Raw genomic sequence first — 12,714 nt, forward strand, 5'->3', positions numbered from 1 at the left:
ACCTATAGCATAAGGCTCTTTCACCTAGACGTCTTCAAATCTAAAAAAACACATACAATACGTATAATAAATAAATATGTCTGAAATTGTCAAAGTTAACAATCACCACCAGACTGCTCTTGGTGATTCTAGTTCACACACTATTATACAATTCCCCAAATTATTGTAGCGACCACAAGCGAATAATTATATTCATGTGCATCCAAACCTAATGAAAAATTAATATGAACACATAATTATTGTTGGAAATGGGGGTCCTTGGCCCTCACTGCCGCTACAAAATGCTGGAGGAGGGAGACCCTGTCCCACACCGCTGTTGCCAGGTGCGAGATCTGGACCCCTCGTTTAAATGTTAGGCTAAGTAAGGACACCATATGAGATAGCCCTGTTCACCCCCTAAGTAGCTTAGCACGAACAGCAAGGCTTATCTCCAAGGCACGAGTGTACAGTATGTGCAACCACACTCACAGCAACCCACTGATGTCACCACAAATAGACTCCACAAGAGTTTTTATAAAATGAGTATAATCTTTATATAAGAAGATATACGATAAGACCACACGCTACAAAACCAACATATAATAATGGGTAGTATTCCTTCAGCTGGATTGGTAGGTTCTAATCCCAACCACTGCTTCTCACCAATAGTTAAGTTTACTTCTAACCGTTCCCACATGGTTAGGCAGGTCGTATTGCTAGAATCCAACAAAATCCCTGGACTTCCAGTGCGTCCTTTTAAAACCCTTAGGTAATCCCCCAGTGGCAATAATAAATGTATACTCAAGACCTACCAAAAGCGGAAAAGAATCACCCGTAATTAGCGACCTGGCCTCATTTATTCTAGGGCTTGATCCCTCTTTTGCCCTAGTGATTGGAGGGGACTTTAACTGCCAGTTCGAACCGCTGGGAGAAGCCGAGTTGGGTGAACAGGACGAAGTTGATGAGCTGTGGCACATCCCTACTCTTGATATTGCACCAGTAAGAGCCTGGACACCCTTGGCACTACACATAAAATCCTTCTCCCTTGCAATGTCTCTGCGGGCATGCAATGGTAGATTGGAATCCGATCGCCCAGCAGCTGGAACATTCAACAGATCCAACAAAGCCTCCATCATTGACTATGTAATGATTGAGGCTAAAAACTGGGACAAGCTGCTGGATTTCAGAATCGAGAATAGACAGGACAGTGACCACAATGCACTGATCCTTACTCTGAAGCCAGGGTCTTTTGGCTTGAAAAATACTGCGATTAATCCTGCTCTAGCAACTCACCCCCTTGTATTAACCAATAACAGAAGGCGGGTGAAATGGCCCCAATTGGCACAGTCACCCCAACAACTTGCCAAAATTTATGTACTGGCCACGCCATTTATAGCTCAGATGGCCGAAGGTACAGAGCACGCGCAAATACTGGGCACCCATAAACAACTAGTTGTGGCACTGGCGGATGTTTTCCATCCTGTAATCCGTGCTAAGAAACATATACCAAACACCCATCCTTGGTATAATACGGACTGCAGGAGATTACGCAGGGAACTTTTAATGGCAATTAAGTCAAAAAACAAGGCAGATATCAGAACCCTTAGGAAGGCATATAAGGAGGAATTACGTAGGAGCCGGCTGGATTGGGAAGAGGATATATGGGGAAAATTGAAGAATGCCCTGAACCTCAAGGACGCCAAACTTTTTTGGGCCCTAGTGAATAATACCAGGGGAAATAGTGCGGAATCTTTTCTCCCAAATATTGCGCCCGCAGTGTGGGAAGCCCATTTTGCGACCCTATACAGCTCCCCCCTTGGCGAGAGGGCACCTCATCTGGAAGGCTTCACTGGTACATTAACAAACCTGGATTGCCAGAGTGACCCCAGTACGCAAAGACCCATGATACCTGTGGAATTCCTGGACCCCGTAGATGCCAGAGTCAGGGTAGCTTCAGAAAGCATTGATAGAATATCAATCAAGGAAGTAGAGCATGCCATCGCTAGGCAGCCTCATAATAAAGCACCCGGCCTTGACAAAGTCCCTGGCGACCTCTTCCACTCCCAACCTAGGATCTGGGCACCCTATTTAGCGGCACTGTTCAATGCAGTACTCGAGGGAGCTAACATCCCAGATACATGGGCCGGGGCCGAAATTGTCCCTATATTTAAAAAAGGTTCCCCCTTGGTGCCCTCAAACTATAGACCGATAAGTCTCTTGGACACCTCCCAGAAACTTATGGGTCGGATCATTTTGGACAGAATTCTAGAATGGGCAGATGAAAGCAAAATACTAACCACCCTACAGGCCAGGTTCAGAGCCGGGATTTCGACTCTGGACCAACTTTTTAGGTTGCAGGTTTTGTATTGGAAGACGGTAATACTGGAGGGTTGTAGCTTATACCTGGTATTTGTTGACCTACGGGCCGCTTTCGACCTCGTGCCCAGGGAAAAGCTATGGAGGGTATTGGAAGATCTAAAGCTCCCCCCATATTTACTAGAGCTCCTAAAGCGGTTCCATAAAGGGAACTATGCCCAGGTACGCTGTGGGAAGAATGGCGATTTATCCGACCCTTTCCCCGTCACCAGAGGAGTTCGCCAGGGCTGTGCCTTGGCACCCACACTTTTCAGTCTCTACATAAATGGCCTGGTTGGTGACCTGGACGCGGTCAGGAATAATGACGCCCCTCGCCTGTCATCTGGACGGGTGCCCGCTTTGATGTTCGCTGACGACACTTTATTATTATCGCGGACATCAACGGGCATCCAGAGGGTCCTGGATGGATTTGTAACATTCTGCGCTCTGCGTGGACTTGAAATTAACTTAGATAAGACAAAGTACATGATTTTCGGCCCACCTAAGCGCACCCGCCCCTGCCCATCTTTGAACGGCACTCCGCTCGAAAGGGTCAGAACCTTTGTTTACCTGGGTGTTACCCTGACCGAAGATTTCGGTTGGGGCCCCCAGGTGACCAAATCTGCCCTAAAGCTGACACAGGTAGCTGGTGGCATTAGCAAGTTTCACAGGAAAACGCAATTTAAACCAGTGTCTCCAGCCCTTGAAATGTATAGGGTTCAAGTAAGACCTACCGCTACATACGGCGCAGAACTCTGGGGCCACACCCGTGTATTACCCCTATCAAAGGCTGAACACACATTTGTTAGAAACTTGCTAGGGCTCCCCCAGAGCACACCTCTCGTCCCCTTGAGGTTAGATCTAGACCTGGAACCCATTTCTGAATTTCTGTCAAACCGACCCCTCCTATACTGGAGAAGGTTATGGACAGTGCCCGAGCTCAATGACTATAGAGCTGAATTCTTGGCTATTTGGGACCAACTGAAGGCCAAAAGTATACCCTGGCTATCTCACCTTAAAGCATTAATATACCAGATAGGTCTGCCTCAACTCTGGGACTCTCCATGGGTGAGCTGTTTAGCGGTACAGAAGAAGGAGTTGCTAGTGCTACTAAAGCAGCACAGGCTAACTCTGCTGTACCGCTCACAGACTATGGGTAGGTTGACCACAGAATTTTTGCAAGTCAAGATGGCACCCAGCAGGGAGGAATTCTTAGATCAAATTCAGCCCCCGTTTGCCAAAAAACTATATACTCAGTTAAGGCACGGCTGCCTCCCAATCGGGGACTTTACTTGCAAATGGCCAGGAAGAAGTGAGGGGCTTTGTCCGGCTTGCAACACAACCAAAGAAGATTTAGTTCATATCTTATTCTTCTGCCCTGCCTATAAAGAAATTCGTAGATCATGGCTTGTACCATTATGTAGAAATCTAGGCTTAAAACAATGCGCACAAGCATGTAGGATATTGCGTTATGACACTTCGCCCCCTATCGTATTTACTGTTTCCCGTTTCTTGCACAGCATGTGGCGAAGGAGGTCCACTTTTATCAACTGAACCATTAATATGTAAATCCCAACTTTGATAACTCTGTTTAATAACTTTTTACTTGTATGTATAAATATTTATGTTTTATCCTGTATGTACATATTTTATCTGTGCTTTTATGGTCATTGACCGAAATAAAGCTATCAAAGTAAAAGCTAGAATCACACACATTGCAAAATAAAAGAAATACTGCAATGCGTAACAATATACCCCCGTACTCTACACTAGAGAAACAGGGCCATTCGTAGTACCACAATCATGTACTTTGCAACAGAAGGAATAATGCAATGCATATCACTACCAGCATGCCCTGTGCAAAGAAGAAACAAAGCAATCCGTCACACTACAATCATGTACTTGCGCAATGGAAAAACAATGCAAGGCACCACGTAATAATCCTGGACTATGCGATGAAGAAATAATGCAATGTGCCACATTACAATCATGTACTCTGCAAGGGAAAAATAACGCAGTGCGTAGCGCACCCAGCATGTAGTTCGTCAGGCCCAATTAAGGTCAGGCGTCATACAACAGTTCGATAGTTCATTAGCAGCAGTGATGCAAAGTGTAATACAACAGTTTAGGTGCTCCGTTAACAGTTGCCTCCAATCATCGATCAATGATGACACAAAAGTACCGCTTCTCACTCCGGCCCAAGTACTGGGCCCTCCTTGGGCCAGCATGGGCCTAGATCCGAGCCGAAACAACAGGCTCGCGCAGCTGACAGAGCGAGAGGCCAAGAGAGTGTCCCTCCAGGCCCGCACCCCACCCCAGGTGGGGAGCCACGTTACCTGGGGTGGTGCGACCCCACTCTCCTCTCCTCCTTCAGCGACTTGGGCCTTGATCCAGAACTCCGTCCAATGGGCACAGCGGGCTCGGACTGGCGGCTCAGCTCCTCTGGGGCTGCCGGTCCGGGCCGCTACTGCTTCACTCCGAGGGCCTGATGACCTGGCCCTCTTTCCGACGGTCTCAGTAGAAACCGAGACCCTCCCTCAGCACTGTGGAGACCTACTTCGATTTCTGTGCACACACCACCCAGGCACCCCTCACCAGCACCTGTGCTTGCACCGCAACATGTACTCTGCGCGTCCGAGACTCGCCTCTTCTCTGGTGCACACGATGACCAGGCGCTCTTCAGCAAAGCCTTAGCTTGCACCTCGACACACACCCTGCGCGTCCGAGTCTCACCTCTTCTCCCAGTGCACACGATGACCAGGTGCTCTTCACCAATGCCTCAGCTTGCACCACGACACCCACACTGCGCGTCCGAGTCTCACCTCTTCTCCCAATGCACAGAATGACCGGGCGCTCCTCACCAATGCCTTGGCTGCACCACGACACGCTCCTTGCGCGTTCGAGACTCACTTCTTCTCCTGGTGCACACAACGACCAGGCGCTCCTTACCAACGCCTCGGCTGCACCATGCCACGCTCCCTACGTGTCTGAGTCTCCTCTCTTCATCCGGTGCCCACAACGACCATGCGCTCCTCACCAACGCCTCGGCTGCACTGTGACACGCTCCCTGCGCGTCTGAGTATCACTATCTCGCTCGGTGCACACAACGACCAGGCGCTCTTCACCAACTTCACCCTGGCTACACCCCGACACGCTCCTTGCGCGTCCACGACTAAGTTTACGGTAAACAGACATAATATCGAAAAAAATATATCGACTGGACCGAATATCGAGTTTTTAATATAGAATGGACAGAATATCGAATTGCCAAAATATAGTGGTGAAGAATATCGAAAATCAGGTAAGAAATATCGATTTAAATAATATAGAAGTAAGTAATATCGACAGTCATAATATAGTTGTTAAAAATATCGATTTTTTTTATAGTGTTTTAAGTGTTAGTATATGTGTTAAAAGCATGTATTAATTTTGGAATGTATGTTTGAATATTTTTAAAGTAATGAATTTTATGTTATTTAATTTTTGTGTAATTTAATTCCGTAGCGGGTTGTGGGTTTATAGGGGATTAGGGTGGGAAGTAATTTAATTATAGTACATTAAATAATATTTTTAGGAATTATTAATTATTTTTAATTTAATTTTGCGTTTTACTTCTGTAGCGGGTTGTGGGTTTATAGGGGAATAGGGTGGGAAGTAATTTAATTGTTATTAGGTAATTATTAATTGGTATTGAAAATTAATTGGTTGTTGATTAATTATTAATTGGTAAATAATTTGTATTTATTGGTAATTAATTTGTATTAATTGTTTAATTGATAATTATGTTAATTGTATTAATGTATTATTTGTAGTGGGTTGTGGGTTTATAGGGGAATATGGTGGGAAGTAATTGAATTGTAAATAATTAATTAGTGAAATAATTTTTGTATATTGATAATTAATTTATTATCAATTAATTATTAATTGGTATTATTTGTATTTATTAATTTTTGACATTGAAAATTAATTGGTTGTTAATTAATTATTAATAGGTAATAATTAAAAAAATATTGGTATTTATATTTAATTAATTATTAAATATTGTGTGAATGGTAATTAATTTTAATACATTTGTTTCGGTATTAATAATTACTTTATTTTTAATAAAATATTAAATTATTATTTCCCCTACTATTGCACTCACTGGAGTGGGAATAGTAAATTTTACCCCTACGCTATCCAACGCTTTCCCTACTGTTGCACTCACTGGAGTGGAAATAGTAATTTTTACCCCTACGCTATCCAACGCTTTCCCTACTGTTGCACTCTCTGGAGTGGGAATAGTAATTTTTACCCCTACGCTATCCAATGCTTTCCCTATTATTGCACTCTCTGGAGTCGGAATAGTAATTTTTACCCTCCCGCTATCCAACGCTTTCCCTACTGTTGCACTCTCTGGAGTGGGAATAGTAATTTTTACCCTCCCGCTATCCAACGCTTTCCCTGCTATTGCACTTACTGGAGTGGTAATAGTACATTTTACCCACCCGGTATCCTACGCAAAAAATATTGAATGTTTGTAATTAATATTACGTTAGTATGTGTATTATTATATTTTTTTTACTTACATTAATTATTTATTAATTTCAAATTATTTAATTATATGTATTATTTCATTAATTTTACATTACTTTTAAGACATTAAAAAAATTCGATATTTTGACCAACTATATTTTTTACAACGATATTTTGGATTCTATATTTTCGTACTTACCTGTTTGCAGATGGGGATTCGATATTTTGACATTCTATATTTTTTCCTCGATATTTTTGTAGGTCGATATTCTCCTTCTCGATATTTTGTCAGTGATCCTAAGTTTACTCCCGTGTGCCCACGATCACAAGGCACGACTTCTGAGGGTCTCAAGCTGCAAAAGCACACGTACACCGCGTTGCATGGGACTTCTCCGGAAACTTTAATGTTCCTGTGGTTCCAAACAGGGAGCCAGCTCACCTCGGGCCCTTGGGGTTCAGGACGCAGCAGAAAGCACAGTCCTGCTCAGCAATGGGGGGACACCACCCACTGCAATGTCCCTTCAGTCTCTTCCTTAGTAAAAGCTACAAACTGCAGGCCAGTCCCAGATCACGAAGCAACGGTCAGTCCTATCCAGCAGTCTCTTCAGCAACTCCTTCCTTGGCAGAGGTTCTTCTTGATCATGAAAGAGGCCAAAGCCTTTGCAGACCCGACCTGTCCATTTCGCCATTCAAAACTACACTAAATTCTAGGGGTTTCAGGTCTCTTAGTTATACCCCTTCGTGTCTTTGAAGTTCTTTGTGCTCAGGGGTCCCTGACCCCTCCCTCAATCAGTTCTCGGTGTCTCCCTCCCAGTGTCACCTTTCTCCCTTTGATACTGGGGGTCTGGATCCTTAATTACTCAGCAGAAAATGGGTCAATTGGTTTATAGCACCAGCCCAGGCCTTTTCACCTCCGGGCTTCTCCTTCCCCTACTCTCCAGATGCAGGGCAGCCAGGTGCCATCTCAACCCCTCCCTTGGGTCAAGACCTCCCCCAGCTCCTCTCACCTCCCAGATCCACACAGTCAATCCACATACAACAGAGACAGACAGAAATACTTAAAGCACAAAACTCAGCCACTTTCTAGAAGAGTGGTTTCTGAACACACAGTGACAAAACCACCTTCATAGAAAGATGTGTTATGACACTGTGAGTTCATACATACTAAACTTCACTTCTCCATTTTAAACTTATAGGAAGGTAGGCTGACAAAACACAATACCCAGCTTCCCCATTCTATCCTATGGGCAGAATGGCCTTTCACCAATGAAAAACGAAATGGAGTGTTTTTCGCTGTCAGGTCATGACACACACCTCAGTAGATGTCCTGCCTTTTACCTACACTGCACCCTGCCCAGGGGGTACCTGGGACCTACCACAGGAGTGCCCCATGTGTATGCAAAAGGGAATGTACAGCCTGACAAGTGGTTGCACTTGTCAGGACAACATGCTAACTTAGCACTCTGAGCGCAGGCCCTACACTGAAGGCCTGAGTTCCCTTCTCTGCGCGCCTTTGCATTACTTGCATTACTACTACTACACAGAGTGCACATCACTAGGGACTTTACTAGTAAGGCAAACATACTTATCATGGCCAACCAATTACCAATTCACTTTACATAGGGAACCTTTGTACTTTGACACTGATTAGCAGTGGCAACGTACCCAAGCATCTAAATTGGCAACTCTATGTCAGGAAAAACGGTCTAGGGGTAAAGCAAAAAGTTTAGGGAACTTTAGCCGAAAAGGCCAAGTCCTACAATTATCTAATAGACATATTATCTCAAAATTCATTCCCCATTTAGAGCCCCTGTGTGAGGATACAGGCTTTTTGCATTTTTGTTCCCACCCACTTCTTGTCCCCCATTTGCCGTACTAGCTGATGTGTTTTTGACTCTGAACGAGACCTCAGTGCCAGTGTCCTAATGCACTACAAAATGTATGTTGAATTAGCTACCCCCAATTGGCAAAGACTGATTTACTTATAAGTCTTAGTCTATGGTATGAAGGGTAGCCAGGACATGTAAGATTAAGGTGCCGATTACGATCCGGTAAAAACCGGGTACGAACCGTCGGTCGGAGCGTTTTCCCCGTCCGACTCGTACCCGGTCGTAAAACTTTACAAACATGGAATTACGATTCGCACGGAAACACCATTTCCGTACGAATCGTAAAAAACACCGACCGACGAAAATATACATACGAATGTGATCCGGGAATGCTGCGACGTGACGTCGGGACGCTTTCAGGCAGCGTTTCACGACCCGGGAATTACGATTCGAACCGACAGCAGTCCGGACGGCAATATTTTCACGGCACCCAAAAAGTGCCGGAAAAGCGAAGTACGGCGCGAATCGACCAGAGTAGGTGGCCCAGTACACGCCGACCCCCCCCCAGCCCCCGTACGTACGCGCCGACCCCCCCCAGCCCCCGTACGTACGCGCCGACCCCCCCCAGCCCCCGTACGTACGCGCCGACCCCCCCCAGCCCACGTACGTACGTGCCGACCCCCCCCCAGCCCCCGTACGTACGCGCCGACCCCCCCCAGCCTCCGTACATATGCGCCGACCCCCCCAGCCCCCGTACGTATGCGCCGACCCCCCCGTGTATGTACACCCATGTACGTGTCGAACCCCCCCGTGTACGTTCGAGTCGAACCCCCCCGTGTACGTTCGAGTCGAACCCCCCGTGTACGTTCGAGTCGAACCCCCGTGTACGTTCAAGTCGAACCCCCCCGTGTACGTTCGAGTCGTACCCCCACCCGTGTATGTACGGTGCGTACCCCCACCGTACATACACGGGTGGGGGTACGACTCGAACGTACACGGGGGGGTTCGACTCGAACGTACACGGGGGGGTTCGACTCGAACGTACACGGGTGGGGGTACGACTCGAATGTACACGGGGGGGTTCGACTCGAACGTACACGGGGGGTTCGACTCGAACGTACACGGGTGGGGGTACGACTCGAACGTACACGGGGGGTTCGACTCGAACGTACACGGGTGTACATACAGGGGGGTTCGGTATATTTGTAAAATAGCAACCTAGGCAATTCTTGTAGACAGTGATAGTCAGTATTCTACTATTTACTAACCGACTAGTTTAAACAGTGAGACGAAACAGAGAATAAGATTGTGATTCTTTTTTAATTAGAAGTTCTATACATGTTCACAATTAAAAACAATTTTATTCTATACATAATAAAAAGATCATAACAGATATAAAATAATTAACGAATTACATAAAAATAAAAGATAAACAAGTGTAGTGGCACAGATTTTTATAGTTCGACGCGCGTTTCGGCGTAGTTTACGCCTTCGTCAGGAAAACTAAGGCCACAATTCCTGTAATAAAAAACAAATAAACACATTCTAAAAGATGTTTCGTCACTGCTTTTAACAATTTCTACAATCTTTCATCAATTTGATTTAACATTTCTTAGGTCTGATTTGATAATTCGAAATGATCGATATGGAGTATGCCTTCAATTACACGGTTATTATTCAGTATGATCATAAAGAAAAACACAAGCAATTTCTAAGATGTGATTAGTTTCATAATCTAGATAAAACATTTAACAAAATATATTTTAATTCTTAACATTCAACTTGTTAGTATTTCAAAAGGTTTACTATAGTGAGATAGAATAATAGAATAGTATAGAAAAGAAATCTAAAGGTTCTATTATATTAAATATGTTAGTTATAGGATGAAGAACAATTTTTTAGATGTCTACCGGGCACGTCTCCATGGTTGCTATGGGAGTTCGGTGCGGACGGTGTTTTTTCCATCCGGTTGTAACCTCGGACGCACGGGATGGATCGTGATTCCTCGGTCGGACTTCACCTTTCACATTTGTACGGTAAATCGTACGAGGACGTATCGGACACATTTTCCGACCCGAGGACGTGTGGGGAATGATTCCCAATGCGGTTCGTATGGACTTTTTACCATGCAAATCGTGATTGCCAGTTCGTACGGCACTTGTACGATTCTTACGGTAAAAAGACCGGATACGAGTCGCACGGGGAAATTTTTTACCGGATCGTAATCGGCACCAGAGTGTCCCCCCATGGCTGCAGCACTGTTTGTGCCACCCTGTGTGTAACAAAGTACAAAATGGCTCCCATCTGCCACTGTAGCCTGGAATAGCAGTTTTAAAACTGCTAGTTTGATCTTGCATTTAAACCAAAGGCAAAGTCCCCACTTCCCTTAACAATATATGTAAGCGTAAGGAAGGCCTACCGAGCCCTAAGGAAGGGAGCTGTATATTATTCAAGTAACGTATGTACTTTTAACATGTCTTAATAGCAAAGCTTCCAAATTATCACTTTCACTTTTGCTGTGGAAAAGTTAGTAGCCACATTGGCTCACACAGATTTACTGGCTTACACCTCAGACAGATTAATTTCTGAATTGGACCACTAAAATGGGTACTTCAAGGTCTCAAATTAATCATGGCATTTAACCCAACTTGATGCCCAAGTCGAACTTAATGTCACTTTTAAGGAAAGGTAACTTTTATAAAAGTGCCACTGTTGCCCAGCTTGTCCAGTGTCCTCACACAGTTGCTGGCCACAAGACAGCCTTCTGCCTTCCTGGAGAGTGGTGTGCATGACTCCCAACCTCAGGAACCATCGTGGCCTGCTACTGAGAGAGGTGTAACCTCCCCTTGCAGGAAGGCACTCAGGGTGTTGGCTCAAAAGGCAAGCTTCAAATGCTAAGCTGCCTTTGGAGGGAAAATGGCGATGACACTCCTGAAAGGCTGCCCTTTGTTCATGCAGAAAGGCTGGCAGTGGGAACAGAGAGGGGAGTCCAGTGCCTGGACTGCTTTTCCTGTGGGCGTGTAGCCCACAGGTAGACATACCTCTAGGGTGGGCTTAGGCAGAATAGTGCACCCTAGGATTGATAGATGCTACACGTAGCTGGAAGTGGTCTAAGGGTGGGAGGGATTGCAGTAGCACATTGGGTAGTGATCGCATCATCCCCCCTGGGCAATTTCTGGGCATAAATATGGCACCCCTGGCACCCGAACCTCAGATCATGACGGAAATGGAAAAAAGATCAAAGAAGGACTGCACTGCTGACTCCTGGACATGGTAAGAGAGGCTTAGCAGGCTAAGAACATTTCCCAGAAATATGGTAGGGAGTTCAGATTTCACTGGGACCAGTTTCTTCTGATCTCCCCAGCTCGCTTTGACATCCCATTTGTGTTGGCCTTGAAAAAGTCCATAGGATCAAACAGGTGTCGGCTGCCAGTGTCCCCCTTTTTATAAGAAAAGACCGGAAAATAAAAGGAAGAAAATCCGAATTGGACCTCTTTGAATTACTTTCATGGTTACTAACCTATGTTAGTGAATGGACTACTTTCTGTGTGCCTCGGTACTTGTGTATGTAAATAGGTATCTCCCTAGAGAGTTTTTCCCTAGAGTGTACACCCTCCAAGTGGCTGGTGGGTTTGTTACCTTGAGAGCACCACAACGCATTATTTGTCTAAATTCTCTTCCGAAAATAGCTTTAATAGATGTGCATTTGTATAAGGCAGAGCTACTCGTCGTATTTTGGTTAGTGTCAACTCCTTATTGGGCCCCCTGACCTTCTCACTTCTGGACGTGATCGCGCCTCTCGGGCCAGAGTAGCCAAACACAACTCTTTCAATCTTTTTAAACGTTTCTTAACTTTATTGTTACCAATGCTTGTTTGCTCTTTGGACTAAAAAGCTGAGAGTTAGGTTTCACTTAAAAATCTATATCTCTGGATTCCCCCAGTGGATTTTGCTCATCATGGTGTCTAAAAATTTATAAAAATATCATATATTTGTATATTGGTGTTGGATTTCTTTTGTGTTGCGTGCCTTTCTAA

Source organism: Triturus cristatus, chromosome 12, assembly GCF_964204655.1.
Source record: "Triturus cristatus chromosome 12, aTriCri1.1, whole genome shotgun sequence".
Classification (NCBI taxonomy): domain Eukaryota; kingdom Metazoa; phylum Chordata; class Amphibia; order Caudata; family Salamandridae; genus Triturus; species Triturus cristatus.